Source organism: Schistocerca piceifrons, chromosome 1 (genome assembly GCF_021461385.2).
Source record: "Schistocerca piceifrons isolate TAMUIC-IGC-003096 chromosome 1, iqSchPice1.1, whole genome shotgun sequence".
In the NCBI taxonomy this organism is placed as follows: Eukaryota; Metazoa; Arthropoda; class Insecta; order Orthoptera; family Acrididae; genus Schistocerca; species Schistocerca piceifrons.
The window spans coordinates 976404314-976424023 of record NC_060138.1 but is presented as its reverse complement, the minus strand read 5'-3'; the positions used below and the strand labels follow the sequence as shown (position 1 = coordinate 976424023).

General features: G+C 41.3%; 1 long non-coding RNA gene across 1 annotated transcript in view; it reads left to right on the top strand.

Annotated features, from left to right (window-relative positions):
• Window positions 1-19710, top strand: part of LOC124803641 — a 1814685-nt gene that overhangs the window by 253140 nt on the left and 1541835 nt on the right. The window contains exon 2 of the long non-coding RNA XR_007017227.1: window positions 7202-7279. This is a non-coding gene — a long non-coding RNA (uncharacterized LOC124803641). The remainder of the gene's footprint in view (window positions 1-7201; window positions 7280-19710) is intronic.

Here is a 19710-nt window from a genome sequence, read left to right as displayed (position 1 = left end):
GCTTTCTAGTCCAGGTCATATATTTTTCAAAGAAGTTGGATTTTCGAAAATGTTCTCGTATATCAGCCAAATGAATTACGTGGATTTCAAGTATTATGGCCAGCATTGCACACCGCTGAACCTGTAGCTACCATTTACATTTTTTTTATGAGAGACCAGAATATATCACGTTCCACCGTAGCTGCTTTATAGGTAAGACAATTTAATTTATCTGTTATACGCACAGGGACCAAAGTTATTAGTTATCAACAGAGCCAGATGAATCAGTGCCTAAGGGGCTGAATGTATTTTGCAGTGACTGTATTTCGTTATTGGTATTGGGAGTTGCATTGCCCATTCGATTCGTGTAAAATTTTGCTAACAACAACACAGAGTAAGCACACCACTTGCAGTTACAACACGCAACACGACAATTCGAGTTCTGTATCCATTCCATAGATCAGACATTCATTCAACGTAATCTTAAAAAGTTTATTATATCATTATTGAAGAACCTGGAACGTTACAGTATCACTAGGGGTGTTAGGTGTTTTGGAACTTAAAGAAGCCTTCGTGGGTGTGCACACAGCTACTCATCACCTTTATCAGAATCGAATGAATTGTGTAGGAACGCATATAACGAAAACAGACAAAAATAGTATATTTATTTTTATATATTAGACTGAAAGCTGTCACACAAAGGAACATGGTGGCCAAAATAAAAAGAGGCCCCATATCATAGAAACAACATACAGACAAAGTCTTCTTTTGTGTGGCCATGTCATCCGTAGTTGCTTTACAATTCCTGAGAGTATTTTCGTTCTGTATTTTTTTTTTCACCAGACGCGTATCGCTTAATTGATGTAAAGCATCACCAGTGGTCTTTAATGAAGTTGCTTCCTTGTCGATATGCTTTAACATCGAAAAACAGTTCGTTAAAATGTTTTTTTTACTTACCGTGATCTCCACTTGATTCCTCTCCTACATCGGGAAAGGTCATCTGCTAGCGCATCGTTGATGTTTTTCTTTGGACGTTGATAGCTGTGGTCTGATATTTAGTTGCTCTGCAGCACTACACATTTTTTATATTTTTCACAGCACGCTTTTTGAAACAACATTTTTTTCTGTTAGTTTTTGTACTTCTAAGTATGTATTGTGGGTCTTGTATCGTACTATTGCCAACATAACTTTGTCGCTGGTTTGTCATTGAACTATACTCTTTTTTTTAGTGTATTGTATGTGTGTAAATCTGTTTAATTATGTTGCTGTGTATTTATATACTGTGTAAGAGTAGGGAAGGACTAATGATATCATTTTTGTTTCTCTTCTTTTTGTTAGGAGAGGGTGAAGCCATTATGAGTGGACATGAATGTATAGTAGTGTGATAGACTGCGATTGGAGAAGGTGAGAAGCAATAAAATGAAATTGATGGAGGGGGGAGCTAGGGATTGTGAGGGACAGGGTGAAGGATGGGAAAGGTTCTTTTCTTTTTCATGAGATCTTTACCAGTTATTTTATTTCGAGTCTGATTTCCAATATTTATTTGGTCACTGGCCGGCTGTTTATTATGTGTTAATGCTTTGTGTATTTGCACATTTTCTTGTAAATTGAGGAGTGGTCTGTCTTTAGTGATTCTTATTACGTTCATATCTTTTCCAATACTGTTTGGTCTGTTGTGTTCTGTTAACGAATCCATATAGAAGACGGAAGAAAACGTGAAAATACACAACCAGCTACCTCATGAACACACAGATGAAACAATAAAATTATCACAGTTAATAACACAACAAAATTATTTTGTTTTCAGTCAGGGATACTACATACAAGATGAAGGTTTACCCATGGGTTCACCTGTTTCAGGAACATTAGCCAACATCTTAATGAATGGTATATGGAAATTGATATTTGGAAGACAAAGGAACAAAGAAAACCTACATCATCATCATCATCTACTGGTACAGACACATGGGCGACATAATATGTATCGTAGATGAACTTAAAAATTGAATTCAGCAACTATACCAAGACATAAATACCGTACAGAAAAATGGTTCAAATGGCTCTGAGTACTATGGGACTTAACTTCTGAGGTCATCAGTCCCCTAAAACTTAAATACCGTACATAAAACATAAAGTTCATAATAGAGGAAGAACAGGAACACTCACTCAACTTTCTAGATACTACTATAAGAAACTATTATAACGAACCCACAACAAGTGACAATGTCTTAATTGCAACCTCAAACCACCTGCAGAATCACAAACAGGCTGCAGTCAGTTAAATGTTAGACAGACCGAACGGCATCCCCCTAAACACTTGTGATTACGAGAAAGAGCTAGCCATTATGATATAAACAGCATTAAAAATGGATGCAAAGAAACAATGGTAGGCAAACTAAACAGAAAAATTAAGACACAAATGGTGAAAGAAACTAACCAAACCACACCAACTCATACCTGCACTACTACAAAAAATAGCATACAATGACATACCATAACAAATTCACACAAAACATGTTCAAAGAACAAGGCATAAACGTTGCTTGTAAAACAAACAACTCAATACAAAAGCCCATCCCAAAAGCGAATCAAAACCAGACAGGTACCAACAATCTGGTGTCTATCAGGTCACTTGAAGAGATTGTGAATAGATATACACTGGAGTGACTGACAAGGCATTCGACACAAGATATAAAGAACACGTCTGAGCATTTAAATACGGTACAAATCATTTGCAGACCATCTACATCAAGAATACCATAGACAAAGCAATATTGAAAAAGATATGAACATCATAACAATCAGTAAAGTCAGAAACGTCCTCCCTTTCCAAGAGAATTTACACATACACAAAGCATTAACACGAAATAAGCAGTTAAGCAATGACACAATAAGTACTGGACACTAGACTCTGTATAAAATAATTGATTAAATCACATGGAAAGGGAAGAGACTTTTCCATCCTTCACCCTATCCCTAGCAACCCCCCCCCCCCTTCCAATTTCATCTCACATTCTGCTCCTCACCTTCTCCTCCAACTCGCAGTCCATCACACTACTATACACTTATGTCCACTCATCATGGCTTCACCCTCCCCCCCCCCCCAAAAAAATGGAAAAAAAGCATCACTATTAATTCCCTACTATATTCCCTAGTATATAAATACACAGCAGCAAGGTTAAACAGAATTACACTCATATAAGAAACTAAAAAAGGCGTATAGTTCAAAGACAAACTAATGGCAAGATGATGGTGGCAACACAACCCACAATCTATGCTTAGAAGTAAAGAAACAAACAGAAAACAGTGGTGTGCGAAAAAATGTGCTGTGAAAAAGGTAGAAAATGCATAGTACTGCAGAGCAACTGAACATTATTCACAACTATCAGTGTCTAAATAAAAACAAACAACGATGTGCTAGCAGATGGCCTTTCCTGATGTAAACGAGAAATCAAGAGGAAATAATCGTAAGTAAAAAAATATTGTATTGTTAACGAAATGTGTTTCGATTTTGAAGCAAATCAAAATGTAAACAACTAAATTACAGTCCACTGATGATACTATATTTCAATAAAGCGACACGTCTCTGCAGAAAAAACACGCATTTCTTGAAGTTAGAACAACAGTACAAAAATACCCTCACGAAACAGAGACAATTACTAGTTTATTGTAAATACAGAATACCAAGTAGTAAATTGTTATTCTTGTTATGAAATACAGCGTATTAAGCATTCAGTAGGTCAGTAGTTCACAGGAGGCACCATAAATTTCGATACACAACTCAGCACGTCTCTGGAAACTTTCACCAATTCATTTCGTGTGATTTCCGCAATCGCATTGCGAATGTTTGTTTCCAACTCTTCAATGTAATGGGGGTTGTTATTGTAGACCTCACTCTTTAAATTTTCTCAAAAAGTAAAGATCACAAGTCGGCAGATCTGACGATGTCGTAGCCATAAAGCTGCGGAAACTGTACGTTCCTCTCCGAAAGCTTCATGAACGTATGTCACTGAAAACCGTGAGGTATGCGCCGTAGCGCCATCTTGCTGGGAAAACACGTACCCTCGTTGTTCTTTCGTTAGCTGCTCTACGAATGGTTCCAACAGCTCCGTTACATACTCTTGAGAGTTCACGGTGTTATTAAATGAAGTAGGGCCTACAATCCCTTGCCTGAAACAACGTATTAAGCGCCTATTATTCAAGTCATGCAGACGCACCTCAAAACGTTACCTGGAATTGTCTGCTGACTAACAGTATGTGTTTTGAGAGTCCGCATACCCACTAAGGTGAAACCAAGCTTCGTCTGAGTAGCAGTACAGATTTGGATCTAGATAACCACCAGGAACTTAGTAAGAATTCGCAATAGTGTTGTCGTTGTGCGTAATCCGTGTGACATTGTATCCTCATTTATGTAAATGCTTAAATATTTTTGGCAAGACTTTTTTTCACTGGTTAGTTGGGAGGAAAGACGTCTAGTTGATTTCCGTGGACTTACTAGCGTAGACTCGTGAATACATTCAATATTTTCCGGTGGACAAAGTTTCTCTACACGATTACATTGTTGCTCTCAATTAGGTGATAAATTTCTGCACAACACATTTGTAGGAGCAACTGTCTGTGGATATTTTATCTTGAACCTTTCATTTAATGATTTAAACGATTTACTTCCAAAAAAGCTTTAACAACAAACACTCACAACAAGCTTCAAAGCGACAACTGACAACGCAGCGCTTCACTAAATCGCCGCTCGACATCACATAACGTCTCGTGATTCTAGAGTTAACACCGAGATAGCTTCAGATATCACATTCAGTATAACATGGGGCTCTTTATGCCTTAGCCACCCCGTATTAATAAATGATCATTTAACTTGGACATGCCATGTTTACGCTGTGAACCAAACAAACCAACCACACACCTCGTTGTGGAGATAGACTGTGAGGAAAGGCTCCCACCATAATATTTCTTTCTTACTACTTTATTTTTGAATTCCTTAACTAAACATTTTTCGAATTTTTATTATTAAATTAATACACTGCTGGCCACCGTAAATGCAACACCCTGAAGGAAGCATCCGAATCAAGTGAAATTTACACCATGGGTTTGCAGCGATGAGATATGCAACTGATTAGAATTTCAGCGCAGACGCACATCACGTGCGCCTGTGGCACCACCTCATAGCGCCATTTAAGGCTTGGCGATTTCGACGAGTGTACGTTCGGCACGTGTGTTTACCATGTGGTTGTTTCACAAGACGATCAGTTATGCCTCGTAGACAACAGCGAACATCGTTTGATCAAGTATCCGAGTTCGACAGAGGAAGGATAGTGGCTTACCGAGATTGTGGATTATCATACAGAGAAATAGCTAGTCGTGTGGGACGAAACCAAACAACTGTAATGCGGATATGTGACCGTTGGATGCAGGAGGGTACGACGGACCGACGTGGTCGATCGCATTCACCTCGGTGCACCACTGCACGTGCTGATAGGCAAATTGTGCGCATGGCAGTGACGGATCGCTCAGTGACATCCCGAACCACAGCACAGCACATTGCGTCTGTAACGCATCATTCAGTGTCTGCGCGTACCATTCGACGCCGTTTACAGCAGAGTGGTCTGTCCGCAAGACGTCCATTGCTTCGTCTACCATTGACGCAGAACCACAGACGTCTCCGTCGCCAATGGTGTGATGACAGACGGATGTGGACGGCAGATTGGAATGACGTTGTCTTTACTGACGAGGCACGCTTCTGTCTGCAGCACCACGATGGTCGGATTCGAGTGTGGAGACACCGTGGAGAGAGGATGCTGGACAGCTGCATTATGCACCGCCACACTGGTCTTGCACCGGGTATTATGGTATGGGGCGGTATTGGCTATTACTCTCGCACGCCTCTAGTACGCATTGCCGGTACTTTAAATAGCCGGCGCTACATATCCGAGGTGCTGGAGCCAGTTGTCCTTCCTTACCTTCAGGGCTCGGCCACAGCCATATTTCAACAGGATAATGCGCGTCCACACGTGGCACGCATTGTCCAAAGGTTCTTCGTCAATAACCAGATTGAAGTGCTTCCCTGGCCGGCTCGCTCTCCGGATCTTTCGCCGATAGAAAACATGTGGCCATGGTTGCTCAACGAGTGACCCAGATTACATCCCCAGCTGCCACACCAGATGATCTTTGGCAACGTGTGGAAGCTGCTTGGCCGGCCGAAGTGGCCGTGCGGTTAAAGGCGCTGCAGTCTGGAACCGCAAGACCGCTACGGTCGCAGGTTCGAATCCTGCCTCGGGCATGGATGTTTGTGATGTCCTTAGGTTAGTTAGGTTTAACTAGTTCTAAGTTCTAGGGGACTAATGACCTCAGCAGTTGAGTCCCATAGTGCTCACAGCCATTTGAACCATTTTTGAAGCTGCTTGGGCTGCTGTACCCCAGAAACACATCCAACGTCTCTTTGACTCAATGCCGAGACGTCTGGCAGCGGTGATCTCCAACAATGGCGGCTACTCTGGTTACTGATTCTGGCAGGAACCACATGTCACAGACGTCTGTAAACGTAATCATTTGACACTTGGTCAACATGTTATCTACAAAATAAATTTTGTTGTGCTACCTCTTGTCTTTCTTGGTGTTGCATTTACGGTGGCCAGCAGTGTAGTTTTCTGTTTTGTGGAAAATTATTATTAGTGAAAACATTGTCCGTCTGTCATCTTTTTCTTTTCATTCATCATATTTTCATTGCAACTCAGAAAGAATAACTACAACTAATAACAGTATTGTAGTGTGTTTTTCATTATAATTCGTCCAAAAAGTCACATTAGCTACCTGCGGTCTTAGGATATTATCTCTGTGTGTATATATGCTCTGAGTACGCACACCTCCATCTAGAAGAAGAGAAGTTAATTTGTCTGTCACTTGTTGTAGCGTGGGCACCCATGTTGAATGTTTTCTTGTTCGCAATACCGAACACACTAGCGCAGTGGTTAAGAAACTGTTCTCCTATTTGGATAACTCGGGATGCAAATTCTCCCTCAGGCTTTCGAGATTTGGTTTTACTGTTGTTTCCTTAATTGGATCAATGCAAATACCGGGATGCAATTCATTGAAAGGACATTAACGATTCCATTTCCACTCTTATCCATTTTGAATTTAATCTCCGTAGTTAATGAAATCGTCCTCAACCCGACCCTATATTCTAATCTTTCTGCTATCCTTTTGTTGACAGATTCTGCTGAACGGCTGCACTGCGTGTCGAAGAATTCTGCATAACGCTGTCGCACGCCATTTGCCGACACCACGGAGGGTAAGGTCTCAGCAACAGACTATACTCCTTTTTGCTTTGTTGGTCTTAGTGTGGACACCTGAAAAATTCCATGAAGTTCCTTCGTTTTTTAGCTTTTCAGCTAATACACTTGGTCTCCTAATATACTGGTAGAAAATAAATTAAAAGTGGGATTATGTATGTAGTCTGAAGTTATCTACTGTCTTGTAGGACGAAATAGTAGATGGATGTGTGGATGTCTTGACTATTCTATATTAATTAAGTAATCTGGTACAGCAGATGAAAGCAACTGCTGAAGAAATCGTAAGTTTACTACAAATTTGCTGACAAAAGTAAATATAGAATTTCAGTCCAAAGTAAAGTACTAACTTTGACACACAATCCTCGAACACTTACATTTGGAAGGCATTGGAGTCAAAATTTGGTTTTCAGTGCTAATTTGGTGCAGAACTAGACACAAAGTCCTGTTGAGCACTGCATCACCCTTGTTTCAGAATATATTATATACTTTTGTAGCTTTAAGGAGGCCAGTATTAAGCCTTCTACCAGACTTCGTTCCTTCGGCAATGTGTACAACTACTTTTGCGCTTCAGTATGTTTCTAACCATATTTCTGGTACTGAGGACATGTAATCGACGATGTGGCTCCACAGTCGCAAACGGTGCGCTGCTTTCAATATCTGTCGTTTACGATGGTGCTCATGTACATCTAGTCGAAAATCTAAAACAAAAATTAAATCACAGAACTTCAATCAATGATGTATTCTACATGTCACCTTTATTCTCTCAGATACATTTTACATTATTTGTTTTTACTAACTACTTATCATACAAATACACTTCCACAATAAGTACCAGTCTTCTATTATTGGGCATAATACCCCATACAGAGCTACAGGTGTAACCTTCCAGTCCCTTCTATACCTCTTTTGTTACGCAACCTCCGCTTCTACAATAAACTATGAAACCTTCCCTTATGATTACTATATCTTGCTTAATAATAACAATTGAAATATTCCCTTTGAAATTAATTCTCTTTATCAATAACATTAAGTGCAACCTTCGCATACAAATTCAAATGCTGCTTATTAAAAGTGATTTGCTCATTATTTCGACGAAACATAGAATGTGTCGTCATCGTGGCCCTCAGTCGTTACCTGCAATAACTCAAATCTGTCCTTACCTATTTCACTGTTACTGGATCGCCATCTGACTGCTACATCGAACTGCGACATGAATATACTTACTCTGTTTTACTATACTCTGTTAGCTGCTGGTGGACTGTCATAAAAAGTGGCTGTATTTATTACTAAAGCTGACGTTATTCTTTAATAGCAAAGCTGACGTTATTCTTTAATTAATTTGGCTGAAGGTACGTAATTCACACTTAAACGTTTTCTTGACAACAATAAAATTTTGCAAAGTTTTACGTTGATGGTTTTTGGGATGGATTATAATTAGTAATGCAATATTGCTGGCAAAAATTAATTATATTCTGAATGAAATGATTTTACAAACGTTCAAATGGGACTTACTTTTACAATAATCTTACAACTAGCATTGCGCAAACATACCTTCAGTAGTCTTGAGTTTCTCAAAAAAATAATTCAATAATATTAGTTCCTCTTATGATAGTAGTTAGCTGATGTTTCTGTTCATCCGTTTATAATCTCTTGTATATCATAGGTGGTGTTTGGCAAGCAAACTGCTCCTCTCAACCTCTCGCTTCAGACCTGCTACCAACTCGCTTCACATCTCGCTTACTACTGACTTCCTACGAACGCTAAAGTACAGTCTCTCCCGCCAACAATGCTTTCTGGTGCAGACAATTCGTACTACCATTACGAAATGTATAAATGCGCGATCTTTCCCGCTCTTTTCTTGAAATGTATCCATACGCGGTTTCTAACGCCTTTTTTAAAAATTATATCAATGTGCGATCTCTCCTACCAACAATACTTTGGTGCAGACATTCTCTGCAACCACAATTATTTCCAACATGACAAATATTAATTATTCCTACTTAATCCTATTAATAAAATATAAACATCTTTCATAAATTGTGGATTGACAATAGACAATAGAAATATACACGTCTTACACAGGTACTGATGTCCGTAAATTCAAAGATTATTTTGTACTCAGCACTATATTTCCTACCGTTTTTCACGATTAAAATCTTTTGCGTAAGGACGGTGCATTACAGATTGTAAGTAAAGTCGTAAATGTATCGATAGAACAGTGTTTTCTTCTTTTATCAACATGAAATTTTTCTTTCCAGAAACTACGACTTATATAAAGCAAACACTGTCAATGAGCTATTGTAGCGCACATTATTTTTATTTAGAGAGTAAAGCTGGAAACATATTCTTACCGTAAGGAGAAATTAACAAAATGTGGAATATCTTCTTGGTATTTACTCAGGAAGGCCATCCACTCGCCAGCTTTAAGTCTTGGAAGATGATTCAGTTCTTTTTTTGGGGTGGGGGGGCGGGCGGGGGTGAGACTTAACACAAACAACAGAAACAACGAATAAAGTGTGAAAGAAGAAGGTGGTCGCAATAGTAGAATTTCAAAAGCAGGGAAGACAGACAGTCGTATGTTCCGTTGTTTACAAACAAGCTGTATTAGTTAAGACTTTTATAATTTAATTCACGTTGTTCTTTGCTTTGTCTTTAAGAACAGGCTCTGATACATCACATCCGCTATTTCAGGTAGTGTAATTGAATTTCGGAACCAAGAAATTTTCAACTGATATTTGTACATTTCTTACTTATGTTACTATGCAGTCTGTAACCTTTGTAAAAATAGTCGACATTTTTGTATACGAAACGTCAGATATTACGCTAATGGCGTCATCATGTAATTCCGCCCTGTTGTGGTCAATCTTGTCTGCGTTCCCCCTTTGTCTACCGCTAGTATCCTGTGGCCCTCGTGCATTTGTGTAAGTTTTCATATATTGCATTTTGCACTTTGTTAATGCATGTTATAGTTTTTCGTAATCTATGTACAAACTTGTTCTTACCTTATTTTTTAGCTATCTGATGATGAAAGTAAATCCGAAACGTGAGAGGTAAGCAGTCTGAATACTAATGTCGTTTTTACACCGGCCGTACGACATTTTTTGAAGCGACCCGCTCAGCTCCAATACAATACTACATAAGGGAAAATCAGTTAGAGGCAAAGATTTATTAATGGCGATACAGGGGCTTTGTTAACTTTTGTCTGCCAGTATTACCTAATTCAGTTAAAGCAAATATACCCTTACTGTAACATGTACTTCGGTTTCCTAGCTTTGTGCAAACCCCAAGTCGTAAGCCCGAGGAACATCTGAGTACGCCTGGACCGTTTCCAAAGTGTACTGTCAATATTTGAACTGCCGGAACAAGCACGTTCACTATGGGAGCTTAGGAGGAACGGTTATTATCTACGTTAGTGACGTACTATTTCCACCTGGGATTATCATGGCAGGATAACACTGCCCTTAACAAAAAAAGTAAAAAGAAGAGGATTTCCTATTTGCATTGAATTAGCTGTCCGTCAATCCTAAATACATTTCTCTCTGTTAATGCGTTCTACCACTGCATGTTACCCTCCTTCAGAAGGGGGATATGAGTATTACAAAACGATAACTGCTGTATTTATTAAGTATCTGACCAATTACTTATGACAGATGAGCAAGAATTAAAACATTCTGTAGGTGAACCAACGCTTGGTGGTGTGTTAAGACGAAATGAACTGTGTTGTTTTGCAACAGAGTTAATGATACAGTATCCTGCCAATACCTCTGCACGTTACTAGAAGATGATGGTTATAATATGTCGCTAAGTCATGGTGTAACAAACTGCTTCCCATCTGGAGATACGAGAGCTTTTCAGTGCATAGAAGTATAGTGGTAGCATTGACCGTGGTATGATACTTAAATATTTGACAGGTTGAAATCTTGGTGCAACGAATCTCAAGAGAATGTCAAGAGATGGTGATTAAGAAAGCACTTTGTAATGTATATCTCCCTCGCGGATGAAAAGACATTACGAACGTAGTCCGTCTCTTCAGTCTTCTCCATACAAAAATATAATTGGAAGGATAGAAGAGATTAATGTCTAGTCGACACAATGTTCATAAGACACAGCACTGTATGCTTGTCTCTGGCTAATAGCTTACTGACCCTTCTTCATGCACAGTGGCAGTGCGACGCCTACAGATAGTCTGATAAAATCAAAGAACTCTAGAACATAATAAATTGGTCTACACACACACACACACACACACACACACACACACACACACACACACACACACACACAAGCGCTTACCGGATACCATTACGTCTGAAAACAGGATATCTTAAGAGGAAAGAAAACAAAAGATAGTTTTCAAAATAGAGATGAATAGCGTACGAACACCCGTTGTATCTGTTGGTGATAAAGCAAGGTACAAAAGGCACAGCAAGTGTTATTTGGCAGAGAAACATTTCTCAACGGAGATGATAAAATATAGCCGTCTATTTTCACAAATGTACGCTGGTAACGTAATGACGAAGTGGGGTAGTATTTGTCACTAATTCGCCCAGACAGTAGTGTCTTGCGCATTCGCAGCTTCCTACCAACCGAAGTGACACAATGAACAGGTTTCGGGACTGTAATTTTGAAGGAATGTGGCTCAAATTCCTTTCAAGGTACACTAATCTAGGTCCCCCCACCCCTATCCCTCCCCCTGCCCAACTAAGAAACACAAAGCAAATGCCAGAACGGTTCCCAACAGATTTCCTTCCCATTTCTGACTCAACTAAGCACGGCCGACTCCGTTTTCTCTTATTCCAAAATCCTGGTATGTGTTTGGAACGACCTGGTGTGCTATGAAGCCTACAGAGGGTGGGAACCGTTCTTCAGGTTGGTTGGGAGGCGTTCTGTTTCCGAACCTAGGTGTTCCATGTTTCTGCAGCAAGACAGCCTGTGTACAAGAAAAATTCTATTGCTCCAACAAACTTGAACAGCTCTGCACCTTCTTCCTGGGCACACCCTGAGTGGAACTGTAATGTTCCCTCGTCGGTACAGTACGCGCGGGTGACGACCCCGGAGCTTACGCACAAGCGATGCTGACGCACCAGGTGTTGAGACGGCGGAGCCGGTCATAGCCCCGCAGCTCGGTTGGCGGCTGGCCAGGCGAAAGCTTCTGGTGTGACGCGGTAGACGGCGGAGTTGCCCAAAGTGACGAACCCTGGACCGATCCCTGGAGTGAGTCGGCTGACGTCGGCGGACTCCAACGGCTCGGAGCTCGTAGGACTCAAGTTTGTACCTCTGACTGTGAGTCGGCAGTAGGATCAACTGCAGGCGGCCCTGTGAAGACAGTGGCAACGTGAAATCTACAGTATGTCAGCGGTCGGTGCTTGGCAACTTGATTGCGACGATGACAGCTGCACCAGAAGTGTTCAAATGGTTCAAATGGCTCTGAGCACTATGGGACTTAACATCTGAGGTCATCAGTCGCCTAGAACTTAGAACTACTTAAACCTAACTAACCTAAGGACATCACACACATCCATGCCCGAGGCAGTTTTCGAACCTGTGACCGTAGCGGTCGCGCAGTTCCAGACTGAAGCGCCTAGAACCGCTCGGCCACACTGGCCAGCAGTGTGCCTTCGACCCCACAAAAGAGACCTTCACGCGGCCTGCGTCAGTGCACAGCCCTAGTCTACCGACGGCTGCTCGGCTAGCCTGGGTGTATCATTCACGAGGGGTATCCAAAAGAAAACGGTTTTTTAACCTATTTATTCACATTTTAAGCACAAACCTTCAGTCCCCTTAAATGAACTCCTCTTGCACTGCTAAACTTACCTAATCTTTTATTCTGTTTCTCAAAACATTGTTTACATTCATGTTTTGTGGTGCCTGACAGCGCCTCCGTCGTTTATTTTCTATTTATTTATTTTTTTCTCCTCAGCAACATTAGCTAAACGCTTTTTATTCTAAGAAACAAGACGGAAGGCGCACGGGACAAGGTCGGGTGAGTTTGGGGTATTCCTGACAGGGTCATACCACTATTGGTCCAGAACTGTCGTACGGGCAGGGCTGGGAGGTCAGGAGAATTGCCATGACGAGAAAATCAGTCGCCCGACTGCCCCAAATCAGGCTGCTTCAGCCGCACACTGTTGCGCCATGTTTTCAAAACTTGCAAGTGGAGAGCCTGCTTATCTCTCTGAACGTGTCGAACAAACTCTCTGAATGGACGACTCCTCTCACAACGGGAAAACAAATCAGCATTTTTTAATGTTTAATTTCACCTCACGAGCTTTCTTGGGGCAAGCAATCTAGATATCTACCACTGGTTTGTTGCTTTGACTCAGGAGCGTAAGCATAGTACAGTGTTTCGCACACCTGTTATATTATTTGAAGAACAGTTTGGATCATTTGGGGACTATTCTTTCAAAGCAAAGCGTGCTTCCACGTATCTTAGTTTTGTTCACCAGTCATCAGTCATGGCGCGTATTTGGCAGCCACCCTTTGCATTTCAAAATTTAGTGCCACAATTCGCCCCACTGAACTCCATCTCATTGGCTACAGCTCTACAGTTTCTTTAATGGTCCGTCGTCGATCTTCGTTGATGATTGCATGAATGTTTTCAACATTTTCATGTGTTCTGTTCGTGGAAAACGACCAGGACGAAGTTTGTCATGAACTGACATTTCACCGTTTTTGGAATGCGAAAACCTGACACTTGAGTTTTCTCCAAAGCGTCGTCTTTTGTGCTGGTTTTAACATTTCAAGAATGTCTGTTCCTATTTTCCCGAGAAAAGGCAGAATTTCATCTCCGCACGCAGTTCACGAAAATCGGCCATTGTAATAACGACAGTGGCACAAAACAATTGCCACTACGAACTCTGCCAAAACTAGTCCTAACCTTGCGCAGTGACAGCACTCTGATGCGCTCTTAGTGGCAAAACACGGTACCGTAGGATCTTGATGAATCAGATGCTCGGGGATCTGTGAATGCCAGATTACCAAATATCATGTTTAAAAACCTGGTTTAAAAAGGGATACAACCAAAAACCTACATCTCTAACGTACAAATACAAGCAACTTTTATTTATTAAACGCAACAGGACAGATTACAGTGTAAAACAATAAAAGTATGCAATAACTCTCTGTAGAAACAAAATTCAATTACAGATGGAATTCTTGATTGCTCTATTATATCAGTTTAAGTCTCCTAGTTTTAGAAAATTTCAATAGACATAGATAATTTTTGTGTGCCAGTTACGAAATAAAATAATCACCACTGATTTGATCAGAGACAAGCTAATTGATAAAAATTGATACCAAGAATTTGGTGCAGTTTAATTGCCTGTAGAAATAGCAGAGATATCGATGGTGTAGAAATGTCGCACTGGTAACTACCATTAATTGTTTATTCGAAATTTTCTTCCGAGTCATGCTAACTTGTTCTTGGATTGATCTCTTTACTGACAAAAATTATTTTGTGTCATATGCATATTCAGAATTTCAGAAACGTTGTACTGTTTGCTACTCTCAGCTAATTTCACGAAGGTGTTTAAGGCTTCTGAAGCCTCAGCCCAAGACATGCGAGTTGTAGGCGTTCCTTCGTCACACTCATTTCTGGTGCCTCCTGTGGGTTGAGAGCGCTTTGTAGTATCACATCGTCAGTCACTTCCTTTTCGATAACGATATTTATGTCATTGTTGATCCATTCCTCACTTTTTTCAGCTGATAACGCACTCAATTTACTGGCGAAAGCAGAATTTATCACTCGTACAATTTCAGAGTGATCAGCTGTCGAATCATCATCACTTACACAGCTTTCCATCTAGGCTGCCTCTACCAGCTTAGGCCTTAGTTTTCTCCAGGCCCGGTGCAATGTTTTATTATTCACGGAGATCCAAACAATTGCACCCGTGAAAATAGCGTATGTAATTTTAAAATTGCGTTGGAACTCTCTGACGCTGCAATATGAGCTTAGCAGTGTTTACACAAACATTCCTCTATACCAGCTTTTGAAATTTTGTAGGACCCCTTGGTTCATTAGTTGGATTAGTGACGTAACACTGACAGGAAGAAGTGTGAAAAAAATATTACCTGAGACAAACTCCGATTCTGGAGGGTCAGCTCGGCAGTTGTCAAAGAATAATTACCGCCTTGGAATTTGCTGGTAGTCCTATTTTTCGAATTTTTTTTTCACAGCTGGAACGAAAGTGTGAACCGTAAATAACCGACATGTGTGTCACATTTTTTAGAGGTCTTAGCTTCTGATATTTCCCAATCACAAACAAAGGCTCTTTATACGAGACGATAAATACGATATTGCAGTGCCTGTGTTATTTTGATTACTTTCAAAGTTCCTTTTGGCACTGCGGCGACCACAGTCATTACGAAACACATCAAATGAATTCGCAGTTGCGAGCAAAGACTACCATCGGCTGTAGAATGGAATGACGGACCGGAACTCGCACCAGGATTTCCCGCTTGTACGGGAATGTACATAATGTATGTACGAGCAGAAACCGTAGACGCATGGTTGACGACATGTGGAAGATCGCGTCTGGCCGTGAGTCATACACGGATAGCCAAATCGTAAATCACCGCTCGCGGTAAGCAGGAAATCTGGGTTCAAGTCCCAATACTGCACAAATTTTCATTGTGGCCATTCCATTCTACAGCTGATGGTAGTCCTTATTTGCAATTGCGAATTCATTTGGAGCCTGTTTATGGGCACCTGAAGCATTTCCACACACTAAGATAGTCATTCTGTCGTTATTCTTTTCAAAATACTTTGCGCTGGACTCCTCAGATGCCGCCAGGATTGATGTGGCAAACACCGCCGTAACACGTTGTAAATTTGGTGCGAGGACAACGTACGCTCATCAACAAAAAGTCGTTTTGTAGTCATTAACAGCAGCCTCATCAGCGGACTTCGTTTCACTAGAAACGTCTAGTTTACGGATGCCATGACGAATTTTGAAATTATGAAGTCACTTTTTCGAAAATGAAACATCTTTGGGGACATCTATGTCCTTGCGAAAAAATTTGGTCTTTTCGGTTAATAGAGGCCCCGTTACTGACTTTCCCTCCGCCCTCTTTGCACCGAAGCATTTATACAAAACTTCTCCTAGAGATTCTAACTTAGGTTATTTTAGAGTCTGCCTAACTTCTAGACTCTTAACTGAAGGAGATTGTGACACAAATTTATGAATCTGTTGTTTTTGTTATTTAATATCGTGTATGGTTGAAGATGCGATAATAAATCCTCTCATAACATTGTTTCGATTCTCAATGATGATTCTCATTGTCACATGTTTACGTTATTCTGTTTTGGGCACTCTTTTAGTCTCCTTGGACAACATATTTACTGTGTATACGAACTGTTTCTACCGTGACTATGTTAAACAAATATTAAGCAGAATTGCACAAGACGGTTGCAAATGTAAGTGATATACTTTATGGCCCTGTGCATGAGGAATCGTTGACACTAGCACAAAGCTAGCAAAGCAACTGCCTCAGCTTGGCGATAACAGTTGCTTAGTGAGGCAGGCAGTTGTTACTGACCAGCCGTCACGCCGAACGCTTCCGATGTTTGTTGAAGGCGTCCGACTGTACTGCCAACAGCGCCGAGTTAAAAATACGGGAAAATTTCCCACGTGTGCCCTACTACCGACGTTGCAGGATTATCGAATACCGGTTCATCGTGGTCTTACTGTACTACAAAAGCTACTACAGCCAAAGGGTGACCGTTAATGTGAAAAACAAATACTGCCGCTTACATTAGAGCCGTTGAGATTTCCTGAAAGCTGATCAGTGCCCAGAAAACGGCGTCACTGCTGAGGACGCTGAGTCAGTTGGGTGCGTCTCACGTCCTGCATACAGCAGAAGGCTCCTCACAGGGCCCGTGCAGTTACAGCTTCATCTCTAATGACCTCGACGGCAGCGGGACGTACACTCTAGTCTTCGATCTTCACGCACAGCGGAGTTATCGATCCACAGGACAACTTGGGAATTTCCACAGTAACATATATTTTCTTGAGATGACAGAAGAGATAATAGACAGAAAAAGTACTAGGGCCGATTTGGAATCGAAACCCAATCATATGAATCTGTAAAATGGCACCTAGCTACCGAAGCACTGAGCAAAAAATAAGAATAATAAATTTAACATATATTTTGCGTATCTAACCTAATTTCTATATTTACTCTACAGATCTAAGTCGTACGCGACTTGAACCAGGAACTTCTCAATCGCAAATAGTTTTCTGCAAACCCACTCTCGGCAGCTGGCTATATATGTAGCTGGAGTAGGAACCCATGTCCGAAGATTTATCACTCCTGTGCTGCAATAACAAAACCGAAAACAAATGGGTTATAAACCTCTGAAACTGCTGTAACTTTGTAAACAAATACGTAATGCACTTATTCTGAAGCAGATAGTGGCGGGGAAGATAGTGAATGTGTGATATTAGTAGTGAATATTTTACCCCTCATGTGCTGCTCAGTTCTGTACACTGGTATCAAGTTAACTAATTACAAAAACAACAAATATTGGCCACACCTAATCATAGCCTCTTTCACCTAGTACACGAGGGAGAACATTACATAGTTACTCAACTAGGTCGGAATCTGTTTCGCATTCAGATGATTACCTGAAAAATATCTCTTACATCTACTGGCATGTACATAAACATAGAAACATTAAACACAAAACACATTACGATGTCCAATACGGCGTAGGAAAACCTGTGGCATTCAAAACAACTTCTAGTCGTCTCGAAATGTAATCATGTACAATTCTTCTCCAAATCAGCGGCAAGTTCAGGTGACGGTGGTGGAGAAGGATTGCGAACACTCACCCTTCTCTCCAATGTAGACCACAAACGTCCAATAATCCTGTGGTCAGGTGACTGCGTCGGCAATGGGAGATGTGACAATTCATCTACGTGGTCACAAAATCATTCCTGAACTACACGAGGTTTGTGAACAGGAGCACTGTCCTCTTGAAACACAGTGCCACCATTGGGGAACAATTGTTGTACCACGGGGGTGGTCTCGATAAGCCAAACCGGTTAAATAATCCGTGGCAGTAATGCGTCCTTCCAGAGAAATGAAATGAAATGATCGTATGGCATTTTTGGCCGGGAGGCCCCATGTGGAGCAGCTCGGCCGCCGTATTGCAAGTCCTTTTAGTTGACGCCACATCGACGACTTGTGAGTCAGTGATGATGAAAATGATGATGAAGGACCCACAACACCCAGTCCCCTGCCGGGAATCGAACCCAGGCCCCTGCGTGATAGGCAGTAACGCTACTGCTACGCTGAGGAGACGGACTTCCAGAGTAATGACGGAGCCCATGAAATACCACGATATGGCTGTCAAAACCATCACCGAACCTTTGCCATCAAACGATTATCTTCCAGTGTTCCACAGTACAAGTTTTATGGCTTCGGCAGCACGTTTGTATATTGTGAGCATTTGGAGCATTGATGAGTAATTTCTGAATTCCAGCTCGCCCAGCAATTCCCTGCTTGTGGAGCTACTATCGTATTGTTGTGGCGCTGATAGCCTTCGCGCGTGTGTCATTCAGTTCTGGGGTGACTTTTGCGCTATAATCCTCTTGTTTTTCTTTAGAATCGTCAATTTTCTTCTGTCGCGATCACTCAACACACCTTCGTCCGGTTGTGACTTGTTCTGCTTTCTCTGTACGCGGTATAGTACGGTGCCTCTTGAAGCAACAAACACAGCGATTACCTTAGCTACGGAAGCACCCACCATAAGAGGGCCAAAATTCGACCAGGTTCGGAGTCACGTAGCTCCGATATAATGCACTCACAACTAGACAGGACACTGTTCTTACCACACTGGCACTTGCAACATATTAAGGACTTATTCCTAAGAACAGAATACTCAACAGCTGACAGTCAATTTCCAGCACCATGGAAGAGACAAGGTCAACGTGCGGGTTTCATTAAATGACAGCCTGTAATGTTCATGCTTAATGATTGTGTTTAGGAAAACTCCTAACGAAATATGATATTCTTCACTTAAAACTTCCGGGCTGATAGGCCGTGGTCGATGTGTAAAACTCTTAGCTGACGTTTCGTCTCGGACTGCAGTAGACATCCTCCAGGTAAAGTGGCGAAGAGCGAGGAGAACTCTAGGAAGCGTCGATTATTTAGGTAGTGCAGAAGGCGTCACTGTCCATCACGTGGCGTAGGCTATGAGACTGTCTCTGGTAATGCCAACATTCTCGATTGAAAGTAATCGATCGTCACGCTTCCGATGCAACGCTGACATCCAAATTTTATACAGATTAACACCTTCATCTTTCCTGTTAAAATTATTACGGTGTTTATCAGTCTCGACAGCCTCTCAGCCGGCCGGAGTGGCGGAGCGGTTCTAGGCGCTACAGTCTGGAACCGCGCGAACGCTACGGTCGCAGGTTCGAATCCT